Source organism: Hydractinia symbiolongicarpus, chromosome 3 (genome assembly GCF_029227915.1).
Source record: "Hydractinia symbiolongicarpus strain clone_291-10 chromosome 3, HSymV2.1, whole genome shotgun sequence".
Lineage (NCBI taxonomy): Eukaryota > Metazoa > Cnidaria > Hydrozoa > Anthoathecata > Hydractiniidae > Hydractinia > Hydractinia symbiolongicarpus.
The window spans coordinates 8,868,649-8,885,967 of record NC_079877.1 but is presented as its reverse complement, the minus strand read 5'-3'; the positions used below and the strand labels follow the sequence as shown (position 1 = coordinate 8,885,967).

At 47.4% G+C, this 17,319-nt stretch overlaps 74 non-coding genes across 74 annotated transcripts; 12 read left to right on the top strand and 62 right to left on the bottom strand.

The window, feature by feature from the left end:
• Window positions 1-113: 113 nt before the first annotated feature.
• On the bottom strand, window positions 114-186 carry Trnak-uuu (transfer RNA lysine (anticodon UUU)). The gene has a single exon. It is a non-coding gene; the product is annotated as a tRNA-Lys (tRNA).
• Window positions 187-259: 73 nt separating this feature from the next.
• On the bottom strand, window positions 260-331 carry Trnad-guc (transfer RNA aspartic acid (anticodon GUC)). The gene has a single exon. It is a non-coding gene; the product is annotated as a tRNA-Asp (tRNA).
• A 259-nt stretch (window positions 332-590) lies between these two features.
• Trnaa-ugc (transfer RNA alanine (anticodon UGC)) lies at window positions 591-663 on the bottom strand. The gene has a single exon. It is a non-coding gene; the product is annotated as a tRNA-Ala (tRNA).
• A 253-nt stretch (window positions 664-916) lies between these two features.
• Trnay-gua (transfer RNA tyrosine (anticodon GUA)) lies at window positions 917-1,010 on the top strand. The gene is made up of 2 exons: window positions 917-953; window positions 975-1,010. It is a non-coding gene; the product is annotated as a tRNA-Tyr (tRNA).
• Window positions 1,011-1,051: 41 nt separating this feature from the next.
• Window positions 1,052-1,167, bottom strand: Trnal-caa (transfer RNA leucine (anticodon CAA)). The gene is made up of 2 exons: window positions 1,130-1,167; window positions 1,052-1,097 (listed from the first exon to the last, which is right to left on the bottom strand). It is a non-coding gene; the product is annotated as a tRNA-Leu (tRNA).
• Window positions 1,168-1,235: 68 nt separating this feature from the next.
• Window positions 1,236-1,308, bottom strand: Trnaa-agc (transfer RNA alanine (anticodon AGC)). The gene has a single exon. It is a non-coding gene; the product is annotated as a tRNA-Ala (tRNA).
• Window positions 1,309-1,415: 107 nt separating this feature from the next.
• Window positions 1,416-1,488, bottom strand: Trnak-uuu (transfer RNA lysine (anticodon UUU)). The gene has a single exon. It is a non-coding gene; the product is annotated as a tRNA-Lys (tRNA).
• Window positions 1,489-1,561: 73 nt separating this feature from the next.
• Trnad-guc (transfer RNA aspartic acid (anticodon GUC)) lies at window positions 1,562-1,633 on the bottom strand. Its single transcript has one exon. It is a non-coding gene; the product is annotated as a tRNA-Asp (tRNA).
• A 262-nt stretch (window positions 1,634-1,895) lies between these two features.
• On the bottom strand, window positions 1,896-1,968 carry Trnaa-ugc (transfer RNA alanine (anticodon UGC)). The gene has a single exon. It is a non-coding gene; the product is annotated as a tRNA-Ala (tRNA).
• Window positions 1,969-2,540: 572 nt separating this feature from the next.
• Trnaa-agc (transfer RNA alanine (anticodon AGC)) lies at window positions 2,541-2,613 on the bottom strand. The gene has a single exon. It is a non-coding gene; the product is annotated as a tRNA-Ala (tRNA).
• Window positions 2,614-2,720: 107 nt separating this feature from the next.
• On the bottom strand, window positions 2,721-2,793 carry Trnak-uuu (transfer RNA lysine (anticodon UUU)). Its single transcript has one exon. It is a non-coding gene; the product is annotated as a tRNA-Lys (tRNA).
• A 73-nt stretch (window positions 2,794-2,866) lies between these two features.
• On the bottom strand, window positions 2,867-2,938 carry Trnad-guc (transfer RNA aspartic acid (anticodon GUC)). The gene has a single exon. It is a non-coding gene; the product is annotated as a tRNA-Asp (tRNA).
• A 259-nt stretch (window positions 2,939-3,197) lies between these two features.
• Trnaa-ugc (transfer RNA alanine (anticodon UGC)) lies at window positions 3,198-3,270 on the bottom strand. The gene has a single exon. It is a non-coding gene; the product is annotated as a tRNA-Ala (tRNA).
• A 253-nt stretch (window positions 3,271-3,523) lies between these two features.
• Trnay-gua (transfer RNA tyrosine (anticodon GUA)) lies at window positions 3,524-3,617 on the top strand. The gene is made up of 2 exons: window positions 3,524-3,560; window positions 3,582-3,617. It is a non-coding gene; the product is annotated as a tRNA-Tyr (tRNA).
• Window positions 3,618-3,658: 41 nt separating this feature from the next.
• Window positions 3,659-3,774, bottom strand: Trnal-caa (transfer RNA leucine (anticodon CAA)). The gene is made up of 2 exons: window positions 3,737-3,774; window positions 3,659-3,704 (listed from the first exon to the last, which is right to left on the bottom strand). It is a non-coding gene; the product is annotated as a tRNA-Leu (tRNA).
• A 68-nt stretch (window positions 3,775-3,842) lies between these two features.
• Trnaa-agc (transfer RNA alanine (anticodon AGC)) lies at window positions 3,843-3,915 on the bottom strand. Its single transcript has one exon. It is a non-coding gene; the product is annotated as a tRNA-Ala (tRNA).
• Window positions 3,916-4,022: 107 nt separating this feature from the next.
• Window positions 4,023-4,095, bottom strand: Trnak-uuu (transfer RNA lysine (anticodon UUU)). Its single transcript has one exon. It is a non-coding gene; the product is annotated as a tRNA-Lys (tRNA).
• Window positions 4,096-4,168: 73 nt separating this feature from the next.
• Trnad-guc (transfer RNA aspartic acid (anticodon GUC)) lies at window positions 4,169-4,240 on the bottom strand. The gene has a single exon. It is a non-coding gene; the product is annotated as a tRNA-Asp (tRNA).
• Window positions 4,241-4,499: 259 nt separating this feature from the next.
• Window positions 4,500-4,572, bottom strand: Trnaa-ugc (transfer RNA alanine (anticodon UGC)). Its single transcript has one exon. It is a non-coding gene; the product is annotated as a tRNA-Ala (tRNA).
• A 253-nt stretch (window positions 4,573-4,825) lies between these two features.
• On the top strand, window positions 4,826-4,919 carry Trnay-gua (transfer RNA tyrosine (anticodon GUA)). Its single transcript has 2 exons — window positions 4,826-4,862; window positions 4,884-4,919. It is a non-coding gene; the product is annotated as a tRNA-Tyr (tRNA).
• Window positions 4,920-4,960: 41 nt separating this feature from the next.
• Window positions 4,961-5,076, bottom strand: Trnal-caa (transfer RNA leucine (anticodon CAA)). The gene is made up of 2 exons: window positions 5,039-5,076; window positions 4,961-5,006 (listed from the first exon to the last, which is right to left on the bottom strand). It is a non-coding gene; the product is annotated as a tRNA-Leu (tRNA).
• Window positions 5,077-5,144: 68 nt separating this feature from the next.
• On the bottom strand, window positions 5,145-5,217 carry Trnaa-agc (transfer RNA alanine (anticodon AGC)). Its single transcript has one exon. It is a non-coding gene; the product is annotated as a tRNA-Ala (tRNA).
• Window positions 5,218-5,324: 107 nt separating this feature from the next.
• On the bottom strand, window positions 5,325-5,397 carry Trnak-uuu (transfer RNA lysine (anticodon UUU)). Its single transcript has one exon. It is a non-coding gene; the product is annotated as a tRNA-Lys (tRNA).
• A 73-nt stretch (window positions 5,398-5,470) lies between these two features.
• Trnad-guc (transfer RNA aspartic acid (anticodon GUC)) lies at window positions 5,471-5,542 on the bottom strand. Its single transcript has one exon. It is a non-coding gene; the product is annotated as a tRNA-Asp (tRNA).
• A 259-nt stretch (window positions 5,543-5,801) lies between these two features.
• Window positions 5,802-5,874, bottom strand: Trnaa-ugc (transfer RNA alanine (anticodon UGC)). The gene has a single exon. It is a non-coding gene; the product is annotated as a tRNA-Ala (tRNA).
• Window positions 5,875-6,127: 253 nt separating this feature from the next.
• Trnay-gua (transfer RNA tyrosine (anticodon GUA)) lies at window positions 6,128-6,221 on the top strand. Its single transcript has 2 exons — window positions 6,128-6,164; window positions 6,186-6,221. It is a non-coding gene; the product is annotated as a tRNA-Tyr (tRNA).
• Window positions 6,222-6,262: 41 nt separating this feature from the next.
• Window positions 6,263-6,378, bottom strand: Trnal-caa (transfer RNA leucine (anticodon CAA)). Its single transcript has 2 exons — window positions 6,341-6,378; window positions 6,263-6,308 (listed from the first exon to the last, which is right to left on the bottom strand). It is a non-coding gene; the product is annotated as a tRNA-Leu (tRNA).
• Window positions 6,379-6,446: 68 nt separating this feature from the next.
• On the bottom strand, window positions 6,447-6,519 carry Trnaa-agc (transfer RNA alanine (anticodon AGC)). Its single transcript has one exon. It is a non-coding gene; the product is annotated as a tRNA-Ala (tRNA).
• A 107-nt stretch (window positions 6,520-6,626) lies between these two features.
• On the bottom strand, window positions 6,627-6,699 carry Trnak-uuu (transfer RNA lysine (anticodon UUU)). The gene has a single exon. It is a non-coding gene; the product is annotated as a tRNA-Lys (tRNA).
• Window positions 6,700-6,772: 73 nt separating this feature from the next.
• On the bottom strand, window positions 6,773-6,844 carry Trnad-guc (transfer RNA aspartic acid (anticodon GUC)). Its single transcript has one exon. It is a non-coding gene; the product is annotated as a tRNA-Asp (tRNA).
• A 259-nt stretch (window positions 6,845-7,103) lies between these two features.
• On the bottom strand, window positions 7,104-7,176 carry Trnaa-ugc (transfer RNA alanine (anticodon UGC)). Its single transcript has one exon. It is a non-coding gene; the product is annotated as a tRNA-Ala (tRNA).
• Window positions 7,177-7,429: 253 nt separating this feature from the next.
• On the top strand, window positions 7,430-7,523 carry Trnay-gua (transfer RNA tyrosine (anticodon GUA)). Its single transcript has 2 exons — window positions 7,430-7,466; window positions 7,488-7,523. It is a non-coding gene; the product is annotated as a tRNA-Tyr (tRNA).
• Window positions 7,524-7,564: 41 nt separating this feature from the next.
• On the bottom strand, window positions 7,565-7,680 carry Trnal-caa (transfer RNA leucine (anticodon CAA)). The gene is made up of 2 exons: window positions 7,643-7,680; window positions 7,565-7,610 (listed from the first exon to the last, which is right to left on the bottom strand). It is a non-coding gene; the product is annotated as a tRNA-Leu (tRNA).
• A 68-nt stretch (window positions 7,681-7,748) lies between these two features.
• Window positions 7,749-7,821, bottom strand: Trnaa-agc (transfer RNA alanine (anticodon AGC)). The gene has a single exon. It is a non-coding gene; the product is annotated as a tRNA-Ala (tRNA).
• Window positions 7,822-7,928: 107 nt separating this feature from the next.
• On the bottom strand, window positions 7,929-8,001 carry Trnak-uuu (transfer RNA lysine (anticodon UUU)). Its single transcript has one exon. It is a non-coding gene; the product is annotated as a tRNA-Lys (tRNA).
• Window positions 8,002-8,074: 73 nt separating this feature from the next.
• Trnad-guc (transfer RNA aspartic acid (anticodon GUC)) lies at window positions 8,075-8,146 on the bottom strand. Its single transcript has one exon. It is a non-coding gene; the product is annotated as a tRNA-Asp (tRNA).
• Window positions 8,147-8,405: 259 nt separating this feature from the next.
• Window positions 8,406-8,478, bottom strand: Trnaa-ugc (transfer RNA alanine (anticodon UGC)). Its single transcript has one exon. It is a non-coding gene; the product is annotated as a tRNA-Ala (tRNA).
• A 253-nt stretch (window positions 8,479-8,731) lies between these two features.
• Trnay-gua (transfer RNA tyrosine (anticodon GUA)) lies at window positions 8,732-8,825 on the top strand. Its single transcript has 2 exons — window positions 8,732-8,768; window positions 8,790-8,825. It is a non-coding gene; the product is annotated as a tRNA-Tyr (tRNA).
• A 41-nt stretch (window positions 8,826-8,866) lies between these two features.
• Window positions 8,867-8,982, bottom strand: Trnal-caa (transfer RNA leucine (anticodon CAA)). The gene is made up of 2 exons: window positions 8,945-8,982; window positions 8,867-8,912 (listed from the first exon to the last, which is right to left on the bottom strand). It is a non-coding gene; the product is annotated as a tRNA-Leu (tRNA).
• A 68-nt stretch (window positions 8,983-9,050) lies between these two features.
• Window positions 9,051-9,123, bottom strand: Trnaa-agc (transfer RNA alanine (anticodon AGC)). The gene has a single exon. It is a non-coding gene; the product is annotated as a tRNA-Ala (tRNA).
• Window positions 9,124-9,230: 107 nt separating this feature from the next.
• On the bottom strand, window positions 9,231-9,303 carry Trnak-uuu (transfer RNA lysine (anticodon UUU)). Its single transcript has one exon. It is a non-coding gene; the product is annotated as a tRNA-Lys (tRNA).
• Window positions 9,304-9,376: 73 nt separating this feature from the next.
• Trnad-guc (transfer RNA aspartic acid (anticodon GUC)) lies at window positions 9,377-9,448 on the bottom strand. Its single transcript has one exon. It is a non-coding gene; the product is annotated as a tRNA-Asp (tRNA).
• Window positions 9,449-9,707: 259 nt separating this feature from the next.
• Trnaa-ugc (transfer RNA alanine (anticodon UGC)) lies at window positions 9,708-9,780 on the bottom strand. The gene has a single exon. It is a non-coding gene; the product is annotated as a tRNA-Ala (tRNA).
• A 253-nt stretch (window positions 9,781-10,033) lies between these two features.
• On the top strand, window positions 10,034-10,127 carry Trnay-gua (transfer RNA tyrosine (anticodon GUA)). Its single transcript has 2 exons — window positions 10,034-10,070; window positions 10,092-10,127. It is a non-coding gene; the product is annotated as a tRNA-Tyr (tRNA).
• Window positions 10,128-10,168: 41 nt separating this feature from the next.
• Window positions 10,169-10,284, bottom strand: Trnal-caa (transfer RNA leucine (anticodon CAA)). The gene is made up of 2 exons: window positions 10,247-10,284; window positions 10,169-10,214 (listed from the first exon to the last, which is right to left on the bottom strand). It is a non-coding gene; the product is annotated as a tRNA-Leu (tRNA).
• Window positions 10,285-10,352: 68 nt separating this feature from the next.
• On the bottom strand, window positions 10,353-10,425 carry Trnaa-agc (transfer RNA alanine (anticodon AGC)). The gene has a single exon. It is a non-coding gene; the product is annotated as a tRNA-Ala (tRNA).
• Window positions 10,426-10,532: 107 nt separating this feature from the next.
• Trnak-uuu (transfer RNA lysine (anticodon UUU)) lies at window positions 10,533-10,605 on the bottom strand. The gene has a single exon. It is a non-coding gene; the product is annotated as a tRNA-Lys (tRNA).
• Window positions 10,606-10,678: 73 nt separating this feature from the next.
• Trnad-guc (transfer RNA aspartic acid (anticodon GUC)) lies at window positions 10,679-10,750 on the bottom strand. Its single transcript has one exon. It is a non-coding gene; the product is annotated as a tRNA-Asp (tRNA).
• Window positions 10,751-11,009: 259 nt separating this feature from the next.
• Window positions 11,010-11,082, bottom strand: Trnaa-ugc (transfer RNA alanine (anticodon UGC)). The gene has a single exon. It is a non-coding gene; the product is annotated as a tRNA-Ala (tRNA).
• A 253-nt stretch (window positions 11,083-11,335) lies between these two features.
• On the top strand, window positions 11,336-11,429 carry Trnay-gua (transfer RNA tyrosine (anticodon GUA)). Its single transcript has 2 exons — window positions 11,336-11,372; window positions 11,394-11,429. It is a non-coding gene; the product is annotated as a tRNA-Tyr (tRNA).
• A 41-nt stretch (window positions 11,430-11,470) lies between these two features.
• Trnal-caa (transfer RNA leucine (anticodon CAA)) lies at window positions 11,471-11,586 on the bottom strand. Its single transcript has 2 exons — window positions 11,549-11,586; window positions 11,471-11,516 (listed from the first exon to the last, which is right to left on the bottom strand). It is a non-coding gene; the product is annotated as a tRNA-Leu (tRNA).
• Window positions 11,587-11,833: 247 nt separating this feature from the next.
• On the bottom strand, window positions 11,834-11,906 carry Trnak-uuu (transfer RNA lysine (anticodon UUU)). Its single transcript has one exon. It is a non-coding gene; the product is annotated as a tRNA-Lys (tRNA).
• A 73-nt stretch (window positions 11,907-11,979) lies between these two features.
• Trnad-guc (transfer RNA aspartic acid (anticodon GUC)) lies at window positions 11,980-12,051 on the bottom strand. Its single transcript has one exon. It is a non-coding gene; the product is annotated as a tRNA-Asp (tRNA).
• A 259-nt stretch (window positions 12,052-12,310) lies between these two features.
• Window positions 12,311-12,383, bottom strand: Trnaa-ugc (transfer RNA alanine (anticodon UGC)). The gene has a single exon. It is a non-coding gene; the product is annotated as a tRNA-Ala (tRNA).
• Window positions 12,384-12,636: 253 nt separating this feature from the next.
• On the top strand, window positions 12,637-12,730 carry Trnay-gua (transfer RNA tyrosine (anticodon GUA)). Its single transcript has 2 exons — window positions 12,637-12,673; window positions 12,695-12,730. It is a non-coding gene; the product is annotated as a tRNA-Tyr (tRNA).
• A 41-nt stretch (window positions 12,731-12,771) lies between these two features.
• On the bottom strand, window positions 12,772-12,887 carry Trnal-caa (transfer RNA leucine (anticodon CAA)). The gene is made up of 2 exons: window positions 12,850-12,887; window positions 12,772-12,817 (listed from the first exon to the last, which is right to left on the bottom strand). It is a non-coding gene; the product is annotated as a tRNA-Leu (tRNA).
• Window positions 12,888-12,955: 68 nt separating this feature from the next.
• Window positions 12,956-13,028, bottom strand: Trnaa-agc (transfer RNA alanine (anticodon AGC)). Its single transcript has one exon. It is a non-coding gene; the product is annotated as a tRNA-Ala (tRNA).
• A 107-nt stretch (window positions 13,029-13,135) lies between these two features.
• On the bottom strand, window positions 13,136-13,208 carry Trnak-uuu (transfer RNA lysine (anticodon UUU)). Its single transcript has one exon. It is a non-coding gene; the product is annotated as a tRNA-Lys (tRNA).
• Window positions 13,209-13,281: 73 nt separating this feature from the next.
• Trnad-guc (transfer RNA aspartic acid (anticodon GUC)) lies at window positions 13,282-13,353 on the bottom strand. The gene has a single exon. It is a non-coding gene; the product is annotated as a tRNA-Asp (tRNA).
• Window positions 13,354-13,615: 262 nt separating this feature from the next.
• Trnaa-ugc (transfer RNA alanine (anticodon UGC)) lies at window positions 13,616-13,688 on the bottom strand. Its single transcript has one exon. It is a non-coding gene; the product is annotated as a tRNA-Ala (tRNA).
• Window positions 13,689-13,941: 253 nt separating this feature from the next.
• Trnay-gua (transfer RNA tyrosine (anticodon GUA)) lies at window positions 13,942-14,035 on the top strand. Its single transcript has 2 exons — window positions 13,942-13,978; window positions 14,000-14,035. It is a non-coding gene; the product is annotated as a tRNA-Tyr (tRNA).
• Window positions 14,036-14,076: 41 nt separating this feature from the next.
• Window positions 14,077-14,192, bottom strand: Trnal-caa (transfer RNA leucine (anticodon CAA)). Its single transcript has 2 exons — window positions 14,155-14,192; window positions 14,077-14,122 (listed from the first exon to the last, which is right to left on the bottom strand). It is a non-coding gene; the product is annotated as a tRNA-Leu (tRNA).
• Window positions 14,193-14,260: 68 nt separating this feature from the next.
• Trnaa-agc (transfer RNA alanine (anticodon AGC)) lies at window positions 14,261-14,333 on the bottom strand. Its single transcript has one exon. It is a non-coding gene; the product is annotated as a tRNA-Ala (tRNA).
• A 107-nt stretch (window positions 14,334-14,440) lies between these two features.
• On the bottom strand, window positions 14,441-14,513 carry Trnak-uuu (transfer RNA lysine (anticodon UUU)). The gene has a single exon. It is a non-coding gene; the product is annotated as a tRNA-Lys (tRNA).
• A 73-nt stretch (window positions 14,514-14,586) lies between these two features.
• Window positions 14,587-14,658, bottom strand: Trnad-guc (transfer RNA aspartic acid (anticodon GUC)). The gene has a single exon. It is a non-coding gene; the product is annotated as a tRNA-Asp (tRNA).
• A 265-nt stretch (window positions 14,659-14,923) lies between these two features.
• Window positions 14,924-14,996, bottom strand: Trnaa-ugc (transfer RNA alanine (anticodon UGC)). The gene has a single exon. It is a non-coding gene; the product is annotated as a tRNA-Ala (tRNA).
• Window positions 14,997-15,249: 253 nt separating this feature from the next.
• On the top strand, window positions 15,250-15,343 carry Trnay-gua (transfer RNA tyrosine (anticodon GUA)). The gene is made up of 2 exons: window positions 15,250-15,286; window positions 15,308-15,343. It is a non-coding gene; the product is annotated as a tRNA-Tyr (tRNA).
• Window positions 15,344-15,748: 405 nt separating this feature from the next.
• On the bottom strand, window positions 15,749-15,821 carry Trnak-uuu (transfer RNA lysine (anticodon UUU)). The gene has a single exon. It is a non-coding gene; the product is annotated as a tRNA-Lys (tRNA).
• A 73-nt stretch (window positions 15,822-15,894) lies between these two features.
• Trnad-guc (transfer RNA aspartic acid (anticodon GUC)) lies at window positions 15,895-15,966 on the bottom strand. The gene has a single exon. It is a non-coding gene; the product is annotated as a tRNA-Asp (tRNA).
• Window positions 15,967-16,207: 241 nt separating this feature from the next.
• Window positions 16,208-16,280, bottom strand: Trnaa-ugc (transfer RNA alanine (anticodon UGC)). The gene has a single exon. It is a non-coding gene; the product is annotated as a tRNA-Ala (tRNA).
• A 253-nt stretch (window positions 16,281-16,533) lies between these two features.
• Trnay-gua (transfer RNA tyrosine (anticodon GUA)) lies at window positions 16,534-16,627 on the top strand. The gene is made up of 2 exons: window positions 16,534-16,570; window positions 16,592-16,627. It is a non-coding gene; the product is annotated as a tRNA-Tyr (tRNA).
• Window positions 16,628-16,668: 41 nt separating this feature from the next.
• Window positions 16,669-16,784, bottom strand: Trnal-caa (transfer RNA leucine (anticodon CAA)). Its single transcript has 2 exons — window positions 16,747-16,784; window positions 16,669-16,714 (listed from the first exon to the last, which is right to left on the bottom strand). It is a non-coding gene; the product is annotated as a tRNA-Leu (tRNA).
• A 248-nt stretch (window positions 16,785-17,032) lies between these two features.
• On the bottom strand, window positions 17,033-17,105 carry Trnak-uuu (transfer RNA lysine (anticodon UUU)). The gene has a single exon. It is a non-coding gene; the product is annotated as a tRNA-Lys (tRNA).
• A 73-nt stretch (window positions 17,106-17,178) lies between these two features.
• Window positions 17,179-17,250, bottom strand: Trnad-guc (transfer RNA aspartic acid (anticodon GUC)). Its single transcript has one exon. It is a non-coding gene; the product is annotated as a tRNA-Asp (tRNA).
• Between the last annotated feature and the right edge of the window lie 69 nt (window positions 17,251-17,319).

Here is a 17,319-nt window from a genome sequence, read left to right as displayed (position 1 = left end):
TTCCCCATCAAGTTTGCTTCGCCTTTGCCACTCCGCAAATGTTACGTTATTCATCCTCTTTCGACAAGACATTGTGGTGAAAGTTAGTTCACCATCGTACCAAATAATTGTTACGCCCGATGAGGGACTCGAACCCGCGACCCTCAGATTAAAAGTCTGATGCTCTACCGACTGAGCTAACCGGGCGTAAATCTGTATTCCCGGACAGTCCCGCGAACGCTACTGACGTGAAACGAAACATTGACAAGATAAAAAGAACCTCCCCGGCGGGGAATCGAACCCCGGTCTCCCGCGTGACAGGCGGGGATACTTACCACTATACTACCGAGGACGAGTTCATATTTAAATAATATGTTCGCGATGGCGTCAATGCCCGAATGCCACACGGTCGATCATGTTAAAAGCTGAAACTGTGTATACTGTCAATGCGAAATTAAACAGCAAGAAATGCTCTAGACATATGCAGCGCGGTTTAGTATTATTATTATTATTATTAATACCAGGTAATCTTAGGAGCATCATAAATCCTCTTATGACCATTGGCAACTACTGAAATTAGTATAAAAATAAATAAATTAAAAACATCGTCTTGGAGGATCCGGGCATCGATCCCGGTACCTCTCGCATGCAAAGCGAGCGCTCTACCATGTGAGCTAATCCCCCTGGAAATGGTAAAAAGGTCATAGTTCGAGTGCTGTTCGCAATACTAAACTACACCTTACATCAGACACATTTCAGCTTACCTACCTTCAGCAGAGTGGCGCAGAGGAAGCGTGCTGGGCCCATAACCCAGAGGTCGGTGGATCGAAACCACCCTCTGCTACGTGCGAGCTATCGCATCATTTTAAAAACCACGTCATACTACAAACGTGACATGACCTGCATAGTCCTGCACAAGAACTGTACGATGCTACATCCACCGATAGCTCAGTTGGTAGAGCGGAGGACTGTAGACGAACTTATACCACTCAGGCATCCTTAGGTCGCTGGTTCAAATCCGGCTCGGTGGACTTGCATTTTAGGCCTAAAATTTTGTGTGGCAGGGAAAAGTTGTCGGAAGTGGGATTCGAAGCCACGCCCTCATTCGAGGACCAGAATTCTCCACGCGATGAGTGGAAGAACATTTTGTCTTGAGTCTGGCGCCTTAGACCGCTCGGCCATCCCGACATGACACGAACGCTGCTGCAAATTGCTCTGCGCAAATTTCATTTATTTTACGCCTATGGAAAAGGCATTGGAGAACCCGGGCATCGATCCCGGTACCTCTCGCATGCTAAGCGAGCGCTCTACCATCTGAGCTAGTTCCCCATCAAGTTTGCTTCGCCTTTGCCACTCCGCAAATGTTACGTTATTCATCCTCTTTCGACAAGACATTGTGGTGAAAGTTAGTTCACCATCGTACCAAATAATTGTTACGCCCGATGAGGGACTCGAACCCGCGACCCTCAGATTAAAAGTCTGATGCTCTACCGACTGAGCTAACCGGGCGTAAATCTGTATTCCCGGACAGTCCCGCGAACGCTACTGACGTGAAACGAAACATTGACAAGATAAAAAGAACCTCCCCGGCGGGGAATCGAACCCCGGTCTCCCGCGTGACAGGCGGGGATACTTACCACTATACTACCGAGGACGAGTTCATATTTAAATAATATGTTCGCGATGGCGTCAATGCCCGAATGCCACACGGTCGATCATGTTAAAAGCTGAAACTGTGTATACTGTCAATGCGAAATTAAACAGCAAGAAATGCTCTAGACATATGCAGCGCGGTTTAGTATTATTATTATTATTATTATTAATACCAGGTAATCTTAGGAGCATCATAAATCCTCTTATGACCATTGGCAACTACTGAAATTAGTATAAAAATAAATAAATTAAAAACATCGTCTTGGAGGATCCGGGCATCGATCCCGGTACCTCTCGCATGCAAAGCGAGCGCTCTACCATGTGAGCTAATCCCCCTGGAAATGGTAAAAAGGTCATAGTTCGAGTGCTGTTCGCAATACTAAACTACACCTTACATCAGACACATTTCAGCTTACCTACCTTCAGCAGAGTGGCGCAGAGGAAGCGTGCTGGGCCCATAACCCAGAGGTCGGTGGATCGAAACCACCCTCTGCTACGTGCGAGCTATCGCATCATTTTAAAAACCACGTCATACTACAAACGTGACATGACCTGCATAGTCCTGCACAAGAACTGTACGATGCTACATCCACCGATAGCTCAGTTGGTAGAGCGGAGGACTGTAGACGAACTTATACCACTCAGGCATCCTTAGGTCGCTGGTGCAAATCCGGCTCGGTGGACTTGCATTTTAGGCCTAAAATTTTGTGTGGCAGGGAAAAGTTTTCGGAAGTGGGATTCGAACCCACGCCTTCATTTGAGGACCAGAATTCTCCACGCGATGAGTGGAAGAACATTTTGTCTTGAGTCTGGCGCCTTAGACCGCTCGGCCATCCCGACATGACACGAACGCTGCTGCAAATTGCTCTGCGCAAATTTCATTTATTTTACGCCTATGGAAAAGGCATTGGAGAACCCGGGCATCGATCCCGGTACCTCTCGCATGCTAAGCGAGCGCTCTACCATCTGAGCTAGTTCCCCATCAAGTTTGCTTCGCCTTTGCCACTCCGCAAATGTTACGTTATTCATCCTCTTTCGACAAGACATTGTGGTGAAAGTTAGTTCACCATCGTACCAAATAATTGTTACGCTCGATGAGGGACTCGAACCCGCGACCCTCAGATTAAAAGTCTGATGCTCTACCGACTGAGCTAACCGGGCGTAAATCTGTATTCCCGGACAGTCCCGCGAACGCTACTGACGTGAAACGAAACATTGACAAGATAAAAAGAACCTCCCCGGCGGGGAATCGAACCCCGGTCTCCCGCGTGACAGGCGGGGATACTTACCACTATACTACCGAGGACGAGTTCATATTTAAATAATATGTTCGCGATGGCGTCAATGCCCGAATGCCACACGGTCGATCATGTTAAAAGCTGAAACTGTGTATACTGTCAATGCGAAATTAAACAGCAAGAAATGCTCTAGACATATGCAGCGCGGTTTAGTATTATTATTATTATTATTAATACCAGGTAATCTTAGGAGCATCATAAATCCTCTTATGACCATTGGCAACTACTGAAATTAGTATAAAAATAAATAAATTAAAAACATCGTCTTGGAGGATCCGGGCATCGATCCCGGTACCTCTCGCATGCAAAGCGAGCGCTCTACCATGTGAGCTAATCCCCCTGGAAATGGTAAAAAGGTCATAGTTTGAGTGCTGTTCGCAATACTAAACTACACCTTACATCAGACACATTTCAGCTTACCTACCTTCAGCAGAGTGGCGCAGAGGAAGCGTGCTGGGCCCATAACCCAGAGGTCGGTGGATCGAAACCACCCTCTGCTACGTGCGAGCTATCGCATCATTTTAAAAACCACGTCATACTACAAACGTGACATGACCTGCATAGTCCTGCACAAGAACTGTACGATGCTACATCCACCGATAGCTCAGTTGGTAGAGCGGAGGACTGTAGACGAACTTATACCACTCAGGCATCCTTAGGTCGCTGGTTCAAATCCGGCTCGGTGGACTTGCATTTTAGGCCTAAAATTTTGTGTGGCAGGGAAAAGTTGTCGGAAGTGGGATTCGAACCCACGCCCTCATTCGAGGACCAGAATTCTCCACGCGATGAGTGGAAGAACATTTTGTCTTGAGTCTGGCGCCTTAGACCGCTCGGCCATCCCGACATGACACGAACGCTGCTGCAAATTGCTCTGCGCAAATTTCATTTATTTTACGCCTATGGAAAAGGCATTGGAGAACCCGGGCATCGATCCCGGTACCTCTCGCATGCTAAGCGAGCGCTCTACCATCTGAGCTAGTTCCCCATCAAGTTTGCTTCGCCTTTGCCACTCCGCAAATGTTACGTTATTCATCCTCTTTCGACAAGACATTGTGGTGAAAGTTAGTTCACCATCGTACCAAATAATTGTTACGCCCGATGAGGGACTCGAACCCGCGACCCTCAGATTAAAAGTCTGATGCTCTACCGACTGAGCTAACCGGGCGTAAATCTGTATTCCCGGACAGTCCCGCGAACGCTACTGACGTGAAACGAAACATTGACAAGATAAAAAGAACCTCCCCGGCGGGGAATCGAACCCCGGTCTCCCGCGTGACAGGCGGGGATACTTACCACTATACTACCGAGGACGAGTTCATATTTAAATAATATGTTCGCGATGGCGTCAATGCCCGAATGCCACACGGTCGATCATGTTAAAAGCTGAAACTGTGTATACTGTCAATGCGAAATTAAACAGCAAGAAATGCTCTAGACATATGCAGCGCGGTTTAGTATTATTATTATTATTATTAATACCAGGTAATCTTAGGAGCATCATAAATCCTCTTATGACCATTGGCAACTACTGAAATTAGTATAAAAATAAATAAATTAAAAACATCGTCTTGGAGGATCCGGGCATCGATCCCGGTACCTCTCGCATGCAAAGCGAGCGCTCTACCATGTGAGCTAATCCCCCTGGAAATGGTAAAAAGGTCATAGTTCGAGTGCTGTTCGCAATACTAAACTACACCTTACATCAGACACATTTCAGCTTACCTACCTTCAGCAGAGTGGCGCAGAGGAAGCGTGCTGGGCCCATAACCCAGAGGTCGGTGGATCGAAACCACCCTCTGCTACGTGCGAGCTATCGCATCATTTTAAAAACCACGTCATACTACAAACGTGACATGACCTGCATAGTCCTGCACAAGAACTGTACGATGCTACATCCACCGATAGCTCAGTTGGTAGAGCGGAGGACTGTAGACGAACTTATACCACTCAGGCATCCTTAGGTCGCTGGTTCAAATCCGGCTCGGTGGACTTGCATTTTAGGCCTAAAATTTTGTGTGGCAGGGAAAAGTTGTCGGAAGTGGGATTCGAACCCACGCCCTCATTCGAGGACCAGAATTTTCCACGCGATGAGTGGAAGAACATTTTGTCTTGAGTCTGGCGCCTTAGACCGCTCGGCCATTCCGACATGACACGAACGCTGCTGCAAATTGCTCTGCGCAAATTTCATTTATTTTACGCCTATGGAAAAGGCATTGGAGAACCCGGGCATCGATCCCGGTACCTCTCGCATGCTAAGCGAGCGCTCTACCATCTGAGCTAGTTCCCCATCAAGTTTGCTTCGCCTTTGCCACTCCGCAAATGTTACGTTATTCATCCTCTTTCGACAAGACATTGTGGTGAAAGTTAGTTCACCATCGTACCAAATAATTGTTACGCCCGATGAGGGACTCGAACCCGCGACCCTCAGATTAAAAGTCTGATGCTCTACCGACTGAGCTAACCGGGCGTAAATCTGTATTCCCGGACAGTCCCGCGAACGCTACTGACGTGAAACGAAACATTGACAAGATAAAAAGAACCTCCCCGGCGGGGAATCGAACCCCGGTCTCCCGCGTGACAGGCGGGGATACTTACCACTATACTACCGAGGACGAGTTCATATTTAAATAATATGTTCGCGATGGCGTCAATGCCCGAATGCCACACGGTCGATCATGTTAAAAGCTGAAACTGTGTATACTGTCAATGCGAAATTAAACAGCAAGAAATGCTCTAGACATATGCAGCGCGGTTTAGTATTATTATTATTATTATTAATACCAGGTAATCTTAGGAGCATCATAAATCCTCTTATGACCATTGGCAACTACTGAAATTAGTATAAAAATAAATAAATTAAAAACATCGTCTTGGAGGATCCGGGCATCGATCCCGGTACCTCTCGCATGCAAAGCGAGCGCTCTACCATGTGAGCTAATCCCCCTGGAAATGGTAAAAAGGTCATAGCTCGAGTGCTGTTCGCAATACTAAACTACACCTTACATCAGACACATTTCAGCTTACCTACCTTCAGCAGAGTGGCGCAGAGGAAGCGTGCTGGGCCCATAACCCAGAGGTCGGTGGATCGAAACCACCCTCTGCTACGTGCGAGCTATCGCATCATTTTAAAAACCACGTCATACTACAAACGTGACATGACCTGCATAGTCCTGCACAAGAACTGTACGATGCTACATCCACCGATAGCTCAGTTGGTAGAGCGGAGGACTGTAGACGAACTTATACCACTCAGGCATCCTTAGGTCGCTGGTTCAAATCCGGCTCGGTGGACTTGCATTTTAGGCCTAAAATTTTGTGTGGCAGGGAAAAGTTGTCGGAAGTGGGATTCGAACCCACGCCCTCATTCGAGGACCAGAATTTTCCACGCGATGAGTGGAAGAACATTTTGTCTTGAGTCTGGCGCCTTAGACCGCTCGGCCATTCCGACATGACACGAACGCTGCTGCAAATTGCTCTGCGCAAATTTCATTTATTTTACGCCTATGGAAAAGGCATTGGAGAACCCGGGCATCGATCCCGGTACCTCTCGCATGCTAAGCGAGCGCTCTACCATCTGAGCTAGTTCCCCATCAAGTTTGCTTCGCCTTTGCCACTCCGCAAATGTTACGTTATTCATCCTCTTTCGACAAGACATTGTGGTGAAAGTTAGTTCACCATCGTACCAAATAATTGTTACGCCCGATGAGGGACTCGAACCCGCGACCCTCAGATTAAAAGTCTGATGCTCTACCGACTGAGCTAACCGGGCGTAAATCTGTATTCCCGGACAGTCCCGCGAACGCTACTGACGTGAAACGAAACATTGACAAGATAAAAAGAACCTCCCCGGCGGGGAATCGAACCCCGGTCTCCCGCGTGACAGGCGGGGATACTTACCACTATACTACCGAGGACGAGTTCATATTTAAATAATATGTTCGCGATGGCGTCAATGCCCGAATGCCACACGGTCGATCATGTTAAAAGCTGAAACTGTGTATACTGTCAATGCGAAATTAAACAGCAAGAAATGCTCTAGACATATGCAGCGCGGTTTAGTATTATTATTATTATTATTAATACCAGGTAATCTTAGGAGCATCATAAATCCTCTTATGACCATTGGCAACTACTGAAATTAGTATAAAAATAAATAAATTAAAAACATCGTCTTGGAGGATCCGGGCATCGATCCCGGTACCTCTCGCATGCAAAGCGAGCGCTCTACCATGTGAGCTAATCCCCCTGGAAATGGTAAAAAGGTCATAGCTCGAGTGCTGTTCGCAATACTAAACTACACCTTACATCAGACACATTTCAGCTTACCTACCTTCAGCAGAGTGGCGCAGAGGAAGCGTGCTGGGCCCATAACCCAGAGGTCGGTGGATCGAAACCACCCTCTGCTACGTGCAAGCTATCGCATCATTTTAAAAACCACGTCATACTACAAACGTGACATGACCTGCATAGTCCTGCACAAGAACTGTACGATGCTACATCCACCGATAGCTCAGTTGGTAGAGTGGAGGACTGTAGACGAACTTATACCACTCAGGCATCCTTAGGTCGCTGGTTCAAATCCGGCTCGGTGGACTTGCATTTTAGGCCTAAAATTTTGTGTGGCAGGGAAAAGTTGTCGGAAGTGGGATTCGAACCCACGCCCTCATTCGAGGACCAGAATTCTCCACGCGATGAGTGGAAGAACATTTTGTCTTGAGTCTGGCGCCTTAGACCGCTCGGCCATCCCGACATGACACGAACGCTGCTGCAAATTGCTCTGCGCAAATTTCATTTATTTTACGCCTATGGAAAAGGCATTGGAGAACCCGGGCATCGATCCCGGTACCTCTCGCATGCTAAGCGAGCGCTCTACCATCTGAGCTAGTTCCCCATCAAGTTTGCTTCGCCTTTGCCACTCCGCAAATGTTACGTTATTCATCCTCTTTCGACAAGACATTGTGGTGAAAGTTAGTTCACCATCGTACCAAATAATTGTTACGCCCGATGAGGGACTCGAACCCGCGACCCTCAGATTAAAAGTCTGATGCTCTACCGACTGAGCTAACCGGGCGTAAATCTGTATTCCCGGACAGTCCCGCGAACGCTACTGACGTGAAACGAAACATTGACAAGATAAAAAGAACCTCCCCGGCGGGGAATCGAACCCCGGTCTCCCGCGTGACAGGCGGGGATACTTACCACTATACTACCGAGGACGAGTTCATATTTAAATAATATGTTCGCGATGGCGTCAATGCCCGAATGCCACACGGTCGATCATGTTAAAAGCTGAAACTGTGTATACTGTCAATGCGAAATTAAACAGCAAGAAATGCTCTAGACATATGCAGCGCGGTTTAGTATTATTATTATTATTATTAATACCAGGTAATCTTAGGAGCATCATAAATCCTCTTATGACCATTGGCAACTACTGAAATTAGTATAAAAATAAATAAATTAAAAACATCGTCTTGGAGGATCCGGGAATCGATCCCGGTACCTCTCGCATGCAAAGCGAGCGCTCTACCATGTGAGCTAATCCCCCTGGAAATGGTAAAAAGGTCATAGTTCGAGTGCTGTTCGCAATACTAAACTACACCTTACATCAGACACATTTCAGCTTACCTACCTTCAGCAGAGTGGCGCAGAGGAAGCGTGCTGGGCCCATAACCCAGAGGTCGGTGGATCGAAACCACCCTCTGCTACGTGCGAGCTATCGCATCATTTTAAAAACCACGTCATACTACAAACGTGACATGACCTGCATAGTCCTGCACAAGAACTGTACGATGCTACATCCACCGATAGCTCAGTTGGTAGAGCGGAGGACTGTAGACGAACTTATACCACTCAGGCATCCTTAGGTCGCTGGTTCAAATCCGGCTCGGTGGACTTGCATTTTAGGCCTAAAATTTTGTGTGGCAGGGAAAAGTTGTCGGAAGTGGGATTCGAACCCACGCCCTCATTCGAGGACCAGAATTCTCCACGCGATGAGTGGAAGAACATTTTGTCTTGAGTCTGGCGCCTTAGACCGCTCGGCCATCCCGACATGACACGAACGCTGCTGCAAATTGCTCTGCGCAAATTTCATTTATTTTACGCCTATGGAAAAGGCATTGGAGAACCCGGGCATCGATCCCGGTACCTCTCGCATGCTAAGCGAGCGCTCTACCATCTGAGCTAGTTCCCCATCAAGTTTGCTTCGCCTTTGCCACTCCGCAAATGTTACGTTATTCATCCTCTTTCGACAAGACATTGTGGTGAAAGTTAGTTCACCATCGTACCAAATAATTGTTACGCCCGATGAGGGACTCGAACCCGCGACCCTCAGATTAAAAGTCTGATGCTCTACCGACTGAGCTAACCGGGCGTAAATCTGTATTCCCGGACAGTCCCGCGAACGCTACTGACGTGAAACGAAACATTGACAAGATAAAAGGAACCTCCCCGGCGGGGAATCGAACCCCGGTCTCCCGCGTGACAGGCGGGGATACTTACCACTATACTACCGAGGACGAGTTCATATTTAAATAATATGTTCGCGATGGCGTCAATGCCCGAATGCCACACGGTCGATCATGTTAAAAGCTGAAACTGTGTATACTGTCAATGCGAAATTAAACAGCAAGAAATGCTCTAGACATATGCAGCGCGGTTTAGTATTATTATTATTATTATTAATACCAGGTAATCTTAGGAGCATCATAAATCCTCTTATGACCATTGGCAACTACTGAAATTAGTATAAAAATAAATAAATTAAAAACATCGTCTTGGAGGATCCGGGCATCGATCCCGGTACCTCTCGCATGCAAAGCGAGCGCTCTACCATGTGAGCTAATCCCCCTGGAAATGGTAAAAAGGTCATAGTTCGAGTGCTGTTCGCAATACTAAACTACACCTTACATCAGACACATTTAGGCTTACCTACCTTCAGCAGAGTGGCGCAGAGGAAGCGTGCTGGGCCCATAACCCAGAGGTCGGTGGATCGAAACCACCCTCTGCTACGTGCGAGCTATCGCATCATTTTAAAAACCACGTCATACTACAAACGTGACATGACCTGCATAGTCCTGCACAAGAACTGTACGATGCTACATCCACCGATAGCTCAGTTGGTAGAGCGGAGGACTGTAGACGAACTTATACCACTCAGGCATCCTTAGGTCGCTGGTTCAAATCCGGCTCGGTGGACTTGCATTTTAGGCCTAAAATTTTGTGTGGCAGGGAAAAGTTGTCGGAAGTGGGATTCGAACCCACGCCCTCATTCGAGGACCAGAATTCTCCACGCGATGAGTGGAAGAACATTTTGTCTTGAGTCTGGCGCCTTAGACCGCTCGGCCATCCCGACATGACACGAACGCTGCTGCAAATTGCTCTGCGCAAATTTCATTTATTTTACGCCTATGGAAAAGGCATTGGAGAACCCGGGCATCAATCCCGGTACCTCTCGCATGCTAAGCGAGCGCTCTACCATCTGAGCTAGTTCCCCATCAAGTTTGCTTCGCCTTTGCCACTCCGCAAATGTTACGTTATTCATCCTCTTTCGACAAGACATTGTGGTGAAAGTTAGTTCACCATCGTACCAAATAATTGTTACGCCCGATGAGGGACTCGAACCCGCGACCCTCAGATTAAAAGTCTGATGCTCTACCGACTGAGCTAACCGGGCGTAAATCTGTATTCCCGGACAGTCCCGCGAACGCTACTGACGTGAAACGAAACATTGACAAGATAAAAAGAACCTCCCCGGCGGGGAATCGAACCCCGGTCTCCCGCGTGACAGGCGGGGATACTTACCACTATACTACCGAGGACGAGTTCATATTTAAATAATATGTTCGCGATGGCGTCAATGCCCGAATGCCACACGGTCGATCATGTTAAAAGCTGAAACTGTGTATACTGTCAATGCGAAATTAAACAGCAAGAAATGCTCTAGACATATGCAGCGCGGTTTAGTATTATTATTATTATTATTAATACCAGGTAATCTTAGGAGCATCATAAATCCTCTTATGACCATTGGCAACTACTGAAATTAGTATAAAAATAAATAAATTAAAAACATCGTCTTGGAGGATCCGGGCATCGATCCCGGTACCTCTCGCATGCAAAGCGAGCGCTCTACCATGTGAGCTAATCCCCCTGGAAATGGTAAAAAGGTCATAGTTCGAGTGCTGTTCGCAATACTAAACTACACCTTACATCAGACACATTTCAGCTTACCTACCTTCAGCAGAGTGGCGCAGAGGAAGCGTGCTGTGCCCATAACCCAGAAGTCGGTGGATCGAAACCACCCTCTGCTACGTGCGAGCTATCGCATCATTTTAAAAACCACGTCATACTACAAACGTGACATGACCTGCATAGTCCTGCACAAGAACTGTACGATGCTACATCCACCGATAGCTCAGTTGGTAGAGCGGAGGACTGTAGACGAACTTATACCACTCAGGCATCCTTAGGTCGCTGGTTCAAATCCGGCTCGGTGGACTTGCATTTTAGGCCTAAAATTTTGTGTGGCAGGGAAAAGTTGTCGGAAGTGGGATTCGAACCCACGCCCTCATTCGAGGACCAGAATTCTCCACGCGATGAGTGGAAGAACATTTTGTCTTGAGTCTGGCGCCTTAGACCGCTCGGCCATCCCGATATGACACGAACGCTGCTGCAAATTGCTCTGCGCAAATTTCATTTATTTTACGCCTATGGAAAAGGCATTGGAGAACCCGGGCATCGATCCCGGTACCTCTCGCATGCTAAGCGAGCGCTCTACCATCTGAGCTAGTTCCCATCAAGTTTGCTTCGCCTTTGCCACTCCGCAAATGTTACGTTATTCATCCTCTTTCGACAAGACATTGTGGTGAAAGTTAGTTCACCATCGTACCAAATAATTTTTACGCCCGATGAGGGACTCGAACCCGCGACCCTCAGATTAAAAGTCTGATGCTCTACCGACTGAGCTAACCGGGCGTAAATCTGTATTCCCGGACAGTCCCGCGAACGCTACTGACGTGAAACGAAACATTGACAAGATAAAAAGAACCTCCCCGGCGGGGAATCGAACCCCGGTCTCCCGCGTGACAGGCGGGGATACTTACCACTATACTACCGAGGACGAGTTCATATTTAAATAATATGTTCGCGATGGCGTCAATGCCCGAATGCCACACGGTCGATCATGTTAAAAGCTGAAACTGTGTATACTGTCAATGCGAAATTAAACAGCAAGAAATGCTCTAGACATATGCAGCGCGGTTTAGTATTATTATTATTATTATTAATACCAGGTAATCTTAGGAGCATCATAAATCCTCTTATGACCATTGGCAACTACTGAAATTAGTATAAAAATAAATAAATTAAAAACATCGTCTTGGAGGATCCGGGCATCGATCCCGGTACCTCTCGCATGCAAAGCGAGCGCTCTACCATGTGAGCTAATCCCCCTGGAAATGGTAAAAAGGTCATAGTTCGAGTGCTGTTCGCAATACTAAACTACACCTTACATCAGACACATTTCAGCTTACCTACCTTCAGCAGAGTGGCGCAGAGGAAGCGTGCTGGGCCCATAACCCAGAGGTCGGTGGATCGAAACCACCCTCTGCTACGTGCGAGCTATCGCATCATTTTAAAAACCACGTCATACTACAAACGTGACATGACCTGCATAGTCCTGCACAAGAACTGTACGATGCTACATCCACCGATAGCTCAGTTGGTAGAGCGGAGGACTGTAGACGAACTTATACCACTCAGGCATCCTTAGGTCGCTGGTTCAAATCCGGCTCGGTGGACTTGCATTTTAGGCCTAAAATTTTGTGTGGCAGGGAAAAGTTGTCGGAAGTGGGATTCGAACCCACGCCCTCATTCGAGGACCAGAATTCTCCACGCGATGAGTGGAAGAACATTTTGTCTTGAGTCTGGCGCCTTAGACCGCTCGGCCATCCCGACATGACACGAACGCTGCTGCAAATTGCTCTGCGCAAATTTCATTTATTTTACGCCTATGGAAAAGGCATTGGAGAACCCGGGCATCGATCCCGGTACCTCTCGCATGCTAAGCGAGCGCTCTACCATCTGAGCTAGTTCCCCATCAAGTTTGCTTCGCCTTTGCCACTCCGCAAATGTTACGTTATTCATCCTCTTTCGACAAGACATTGTGGTGAAAGTTAGTTCACCATCGTACCAAATAATTGTTACGCCCGATGAGGGACTCGAACCCGCGACCCTCAGATTAAAAGTCTGATGCTCTACCGACTGAGCTAACCGGGCGTAAATCTGTATTCCCGGACAGTCCCGCGAACGCTACTGACGTGAAACGAAACATTGACAAGATAAAAAGAACCTCCCCGGCGGGGAATCGAACCCCGGTCTCCCGCGTGACAGGCGGGGATACTTACCACTATACTACCGAGGACGAGTTCATATTTAAATAATATGTTCGCGATGGCGTCAATGCCCGAATGCCACACGGTCGATCATGTTAAAAGCTGAAACTGTGTATGCTGTCAATGCGAAATTAAACAGCAAGAAATGCTCTAGACATATGCAGCGCGGTTTAGTATTATTATTATTATTATTATTAATACCAGGTAATCTTAGGAGCATCATAAATCCTCTTATGACCATTGGCAACTACTGAAATTAGTATAAAAATAAATAAATTAAAAACATCGTCTTGGAGGATCCGGGCATCGATCCCGGTACCTCTCGCATGCAAAGCGAGCGCTCTACCATGTGAGCTAATCCCCCTGGAAATGGTAAAAAGGTCATAGTTCGAGTGCTGTTCGCAATACTAAACTACACCTTACATCAGACACATTTCAGCTTACCTACCTTCAGCAGAGTGGCGCAGAGGAAGCGTGCTGGGCCCATAACCCAGAGGTCGGTGGATCGAAACCACCCTCTGCTACGTGCGAGCTATCGCATCATTTTAAAAACCACGTCATACTACAAACGTGACATGACCTGCATAGTCCTGCACAAGAACTGTACGATGCTACATCCACCGATAGCTCAGTTGGTAGAGCGGAGGACTGTAGACGAACTTATACCACTCAGGCATCCTTAGGTCGCTGGTTCAAATCCGGCTCGGTGGACTTGCATTTTAGGCCTAAAATTTTGTGTGGCAGGGAAAAGTTGTCGGAAGTGGGATTCGAACCCACGCCCTCATTCGAGGACCAGAATTCTCCACGCGATGAGTGGAAGAACATTTTGTCTTGAGTCTGGCGCCTTAGACCGCTCGGCCATCCCGACATGACACGAACGCTGCTGCAAATTGCTCTGCGCAAATTTCATTTATTTTACGCCTATGGAAAAGGCATTGGAGAACCCGGGCATCGATCCCGGTACCTCTCGCATGCTAAGCGAGCGCTCTACCATCTGAGCTAGTTCCCCATCAAGTTTGCTTCGCCTTTGCCACTCCGCAAATGTTACGTTATTCATCCTCTTTCGACAAGACATTGTGGTGAAAGTTAGTTCACCATCGTACCAAATAATTGTTACGCCCGATGAGGGACTCGAACCCGCGACCCTCAGATTAAAAGTCTGATGCTCTACCGACTGAGCTAACCGGGCGTAAATCTGTATTCCCGGACAGTCCCGCGAACGCTACTGACGTGAAACGAAACATTGACAAGATAAAAAGAACCTCCCCGGCGGGGAATCGAACCCCGGTCTCCCGCGTGACAGGCGGGGATACTTACCACTATACTACCGAGGACGAGTTCATATTTAAATAATATGTTTGCGATGGCGTCAATGCCCGAATGCCACACGGTCGATCATGTTAAAAGCTGAAACTGTGTATACTGTCAATGCGAAATTAAACAGCAAGAAATGCTCTAGACATATGCAGCGCGGTTTAGTATTATTATTATTATTATTATTATTAATACCAGGTAATCTTAGGAGCATCATAAATCCTCTTATGACCATTGGCAACTACTGAAATTAGTATAAAAATAAATAAATTAAAAACATCGTCTTGGAGGATCCGGGCATCGATCCCGGTACCTCTCGCATGCAAAGCGAGCGCTCTACCATGTGAGCTAATCCCCCTGGAAATGGTAAAAAGGTCATAGTTCGAGTGCTGTTCGCAATACTAAACTACACCTTACATCAGACACATTTCAGCTTACCTACCTTCAGCAGAGTGGCGCAGAGGAAGCGTGCTGAGCCCATAACCCAGAGGTCGGTGGATCGAAACCACCCTCTGCTACGTGCGAGCTATCGCATCATTTTAAAAACCACGTCGTACTACAAACGTGACATGACCTGCATAGTCCTGCACAAGAACTGTACGATGCTACATCCACCGATAGCTCAGTTGGTAGAGCGGAGGACTGTAGACGAACTTATACCACTCAGGCATCCTTAGGTCGCTGGTTCAAATCCGGCTCGGTGGACTTGCATTTTAGGCCTAAAATTTTGTGTGGCAGGGAAAAGTTGTCGGAAGTGGGATTCGAACCCACGCCCACATTCGAGGACCAGAATTCTCCACGCGATGAGTGGAAGAACATTTTGTCTTGAGTCTGGCGCCTTAGACCGCGCGGCCATCCCGACATGACACGAACGCTGCTGCAAATTGCTCTGCGCAAATTTCATTTATTTTACGCCTATGGAAAAGGCATTGGAGAACCCGGGCATCGATCCCGTTACCTCTCGCATGCTAAGCGAGCGCTCTACCATCTGAGCTAGTTCCCCATCAAGTTTGCTTCGCCTTTGCCACTCCGCAAATGTTACGTTATTCATCCTCTTTCGACAAGACATTGTGGTGAAAGTTAGTTCACCATCGTACCAAATAATTGTTACGCCCGATGAGGGACTCGAACCCGCGACCCTCAGATTAAAAGTCTGATGCTCTACCGACTGAGCTAACCGGGCGTAAATCTGTATTCCCGGACAGTCCCGCAAACGCCACTGACGTGAAACGAAACATTGACAAGATAAAAAGAACCTCCCCGGCGGGGAATCGAACCCCGGTCTCCCGCGTGACAGGCGGGGATACTTACCACTATACTACCGAGGACGAGTTCATATTTAAATAATATGTTCGCGATGGCGTCAATGCCCGAATGCCACACGGTCGATCATGTTAAAAGCTGAAACTGTGTATACTGTCAATGCGAAATTAAACAGCAAGAAATGCTCTAGACATATGCAGCGCGGTTTAGTATTATTATTATTATTATTAATACCAGGTAATCTTAGAAGCATCATAAATCCTCTTATGACCATTGGCAAAAATAAATAAATTAAAAACATCGTCTTGGAGGATCCGGGCATCGATCCCGGTACCTCTCGCATGCAAAGCGAGCGCTCTACCATGTGAGCTAATCCCCCTGGAAATGGTAAAAAGGTCATAGTTCGAGTGCTGTTCGCAATACTAAACTACACCTTACATCAGACACATTTCAGCTTACCTACCTTCAGCAGAGTGGCGCAGAGGAAGCGTGCTGGGCCCATAACCCAGAGGTCGGTGGATCGAAACCACCCTCTGCTACGTGCGAGCTATCGCATCATTTTAAAAACCACGTCATACTACAAACGTGACATGACCTGCATAGTCCTGCACAAGAACTGTACGATGCTACATCCACCGATAGCTCAGTTGGTAGAGCGGAGGACTGTAGACGAACTTATACCACTCAGGCATCCTTAGGTCGCTGGTTCAAATCCGGCTCGGTGGACTTGCATTTTAGGCCTAAAATTTTGTGTGGCAGGGAAAAGTTGTCGGAAGTGGGATTCGAACCCACGCCCTCATTCGAGGACCAGAATTCTCCACGCGATGAGTGGAAGAACATTTTGTCTTGAGTCTGAAGCCTTAGACCGCTCGGCCATCCCGACATGACACGAACGCTGCTGCAAATTGCTCTGCGCAAATTTCATTTATTTTACGCCTATGGAAAAGGCATTGGAGAACCCGGGCATCGATCCCGGTACCTCTCGCATGCTAAGCTAGCGCTCTACCATCTGAGCTAGTTCCCCATCAAGTTTGCTTCGCCTTTGCCACTCCGCAAATGTTACGTTATTCATCCTCTTTCGACAAGACATTGTGGTGAAAGTTAGTTCACCATCGTACCAAATAATTGTTACGCCCGATGAGGGACTCGAACCCGCGACCCTCAGATTAAAAGTCTGATGCTCTGCCGACTGAGCTAACCGGGCGTAAATCTGTATTCCCGGACAGTCCCGCGAACGCTACTGACGTGAAACGAAACATTGACAAGATAAAAAGAACCTCCCCGGCGGGGAATCGAACCCCGGTCTCCCGCGTGACAGGCGGGGATACTTACCACTATACTACCGAGGACGAGTTCATATTTAAATAATATGTTCGCGATGGCGTCAATGCCCGAATGCCACACGGTCGATCATGTTA